At 37.3% G+C, this 3940-nt stretch overlaps 1 non-coding gene across 1 annotated transcript; it reads left to right on the top strand.

Annotated features, from left to right (window-relative positions):
* The first annotated feature begins 2322 nt into the window (after window positions 1–2322).
* LOC122308606 lies at window positions 2323–2429 on the top strand. Its single transcript, XR_006242125.1, has one exon. It is a non-coding gene; the product is annotated as a small nucleolar RNA R71 (small nucleolar RNA).
* Window positions 2430–3940: the final 1511 nt, after the last annotated feature.

Raw genomic sequence — 3940 nt, 5'->3', positions numbered from 1 at the left:
CATACACGCCATCCCGTGACCGTTCTTGTAGGAATGAACTCATTATTGTCATTTTTCACCACCGTCATTCCACCCTTCTTTGGTACAACTTGCACTGGACTTACCCATGAGCTGTCTGAAATAGCATAAATGATTTCAGCATTAAGGAGTTTCAAAATTTCAACTCTCACTACTTCCTTCATTGCTGGATTTAATCTTCTTTGGTGCTCGATCGTTGGCTTGTAAAGCTTCTCCATTAAAATTTTGTGCATACAAATGGAGGGACTTATTCCTTTTATGTTAGAAATATTCTATCCCAAGGCTGTTCTATGCTCTCTCAATACACGCTGCAACTTTTCCTCTTCTTCGGGTGTGAGTGATGTAGCAACAATCACTGGAAAGGTATCACTCTCCCCCAAGAATGCATAGCAAAGATGCTCAGATAATTGCTTCAACTCCGGAGTTGTATTTTTCTGCATCTTTTCTTTAGCATTTTCAGATTCAGCCTTTGGTACCACCGGCTCTAGCTTCCCCACTTCATTATTAAGTGATGTAACTTGCTGCAATGCTCCCAAAACAAAAACATAGTGGAGAAATTCTTCACTAACAAAAGGCAAGTCAGATTCACAAACAGCAGAATTATTAAAATCAAAAGCATGAGATGAAGTGGTGATACAGCGTTCTAGGTGATCGGATGACATATCTTCTTGAAAGGCCTCTTCTACACATTGCTTAATGACATCTACCCAAAAGCAAGTACTTGGATCTTCTGGAAATTTCATGGCTTGGTAGATTTTGAACATAACTTCTTCCTTATTAACTCTCAATGTTAATTCACCCTTTTGAACATCAATCAAAGCTCTTCCCGTGGCCAAGAATGGTCGACCAAGAATTAGAGGGACTTCTTCATCTTCTTCCATGTCTAACACCACAAAATCAGCAGGAAAAATAAATTTATCCACCTTTACCAATACGTCTTCTATGATTCCACGTGGATACTTGATGGACCGATCTGCTAGTTGCAAAGAAATTGTTGTATGCTTCATCTCTCCATGTCCTAATTTCCTGCATATAGAAAGTGGCATAAGATTAATACTAGCACCAAGATCACATAAAACCCTATCAAAAAATGAATTCCCAATAGTACAAGGCAAAGTGAAACTCTCCGAATCTTTTAATTTTTGAGGCAATTTCTTTTGAAGAATGGCACTGCATTCTTCAGAAAGCTTCACTATTTCAAACTCCTCCAATCTTCTCTTCTTGGAAATGATGTCCTTCAAGAATTTGACATAGTTTGGCATTTGTTCCAAGGCATCTGCAAAAGGAATATTTATGTGAATTTTCTTAAAAATATCCAAAAACTTAGAAAATTGCTTATCTAATTTTTGCTTTTGAAAACGCTGAGGGTAAGGAAGTGGAGGAGCGAGAATAGGAGGATTTTCAGGAAATAAAATTGCAGGAGGCAAGTCAGTCTCTCTTAGTGTATCATTGACAATCTCCTCTTCTTCTACTTGATTTTTGCTTTGGCCATTGTTCGCAGCTGTAGGGGTGGATTTGCTCTCCTTTAATGGTGACCTCTCAATTTCTTTTCCACTCTTAAGTGTGATGGTCTTGCATTGTTCCTTTGGATTCACTTCAGTGTTGCTAGGAAAAGCTCCTCTTTGTTGGGCATTGATGGACGTGGCTAGTTGCCCACTTTGCACTTCAAGATTCTTCATAGTGGCTCCCATATTGCTACAATGAGTCTCAATGTTGTCCAACCGTGAATCAGTCTTTTTAAACCTTGCATTGGTCTCCTGAACAATGGAAACCATGGCATCCTCAAGTGACATCTTCTTCTCGCTTGGTTGACTATCAAATCCTGAAGGATGTTGAGGTTGCAACACATTCTTTGTATTTCCATATGAAAAATTCTCATGATTTCTAAGCCTTGGATGATAGTAATTTGGCATAGGATTACCACGATAGTTGTAGTTCCGATTGTTGACATATTGAACTTGTTCCTAACTTGTTTCATTACTTGGAACTGTTATACTTGTAGATGCAACATATTCTGTACTTTATGGTATCCTTTGTGTTGTCAAGGCTGAAATCTGATGAGATAGAGTAGCTACTTGAGCTGAAAGGGCTGCTGTCGGCTCCAATTCATGAATTCCAGCAACTTTCTTAGCCAAAGTCCTCTCAGTTGGTCATTGATAGTTGTTTGAGGCCATCTCTTCCAAAAGGGCAGTAGCACCCTCAGTTGTCTTTGACATCAAAGTTCCACCAGAAGCAGCATCAACTATAGTTCGAGTTTGCCCATTTAACTCATTATAGAACATCTGAACTTGCAACCAATCTGGCAATCCATGTTGTGGGCAATGTCGAACCAAGTCTTTATACCTTTCCCACGATTCATAGAGTGACCCAAAATCATTTTGCTTAAACTGACCAACCTCACTCCTGAGTTGGGCTGTTTTTGCAGGAGGAAAGAATTTAGCAAGAAACCTCTCAGACATGTCCTGCCAACTAATGATGCTTCCCGCTTGTAAATATTGTAGCCAACCTCTAGCCTTGTCCCTCAAAGAAAAAGGAAACAATCTCAGTCTAATGGTATCTTCAGTAACACCATTGATCTTCACAGTGTCACAAATCTCCAAGAACATTGCCAAATGAATATTAGGATCATCCAGTGGCGATCTGCTGAATTGAGCCTGTTGTACCATGCTAATCAAAGCTGGTTTGAGCTCAAAGTTGTTGGCATTAATTGTCTAGCGCATTATGCTCGAGTAATTTCCATTCACAACTGGTCGTACATAGTCCTTCAAGGTGCGTGGTAGTGCCTCACGTTCTTCTTCAGTCATGACTAGTATCTTATTTCTTCTTCGTGATCTAAGAGTTCTTTCAATCTCTGGATCAAAATGAATAATATCACGAGATCTAGCACGGCGCATCCAACGTCAAAAACACACCTGTAGAGCAAACATAAAATAAAATTTTAAATTAAAACCAATATTACTTTGTATCGATATCGACAAAAAGAATAAGAATAAACCATTCCCCGGCAACGGCGCCAAAAAATTGATCGGTGCAAAACTGCAAGTGCACAGTATCGTAGTTTTATAATAAAGTGATAAGAAAAGATTGTCTTCAGGGAATGGTACCTTACTTTTGCCAAATATCAAAATTATACTAATCTCGATTTTATCTAGAGGAATCACTAAGATTTTGTAGTTGTAAATTAAACTAAGATCAACTCAAAGAGAAATATGCAAAGGAAATAAAACTGACGTTCAAAGATCAAATTTATGGGAAAGAAAACTTCTAGGAAATAGACTTCACCTAATTCTTTACTATGCTTTTCTCATCCAGCTAATGTAATTTAATTCTTTTCGTCTATTAGCAAATCTCTAATTCATCCAAAAGCCTCTTTCGATAGTCAATTGGAAATGACTCTTGTTTATCAATTCACACAAGAATATGCAAATTAAATAATCAAGAAAGCAATAAGATCAATTATTTAATTACTACATAGGTTCATACAAGTCTTTCGATCTCTATACTTACCTATACTGAAATATTCAAGATCTACCCTATGATTCCCTCTTTCGATAGCAAATCACAAGATTAAATATCATCTAATTAATGGCCAGTTAATTAGAAGCAATAAACTCAAAATAAATCAGATAAACAAATAGAGAATTGGCTTAAATTAGCATAGACAATCAAGCATAGTTCAGAAATAGGTTACATCGTTATCCTAGAATAAATAAAATTTAGCTCATACTCGAAATGGAATTCAATATAAACGAATTTACCATAATTTTTCTGGGAATATTGGAAGAAAATAAACGCTAAAAAATACTCCTCGCAGCCGCAACTCGTCTTCAAAAAACTCAAGGAAATGATTCAATGCTTTTCTCCCATCTGTGCTCATGTATGATTCCAACGTACGAGCAATATATGGAATTCCCTCTCCAAA

Source organism: Carya illinoinensis, chromosome 4 (genome assembly GCF_018687715.1).
Source record: "Carya illinoinensis cultivar Pawnee chromosome 4, C.illinoinensisPawnee_v1, whole genome shotgun sequence".
NCBI lineage: Eukaryota > Viridiplantae > Streptophyta > Magnoliopsida > Fagales > Juglandaceae > Carya > Carya illinoinensis.
This window is presented reverse-complemented; position numbering and strand designations above follow the sequence as displayed.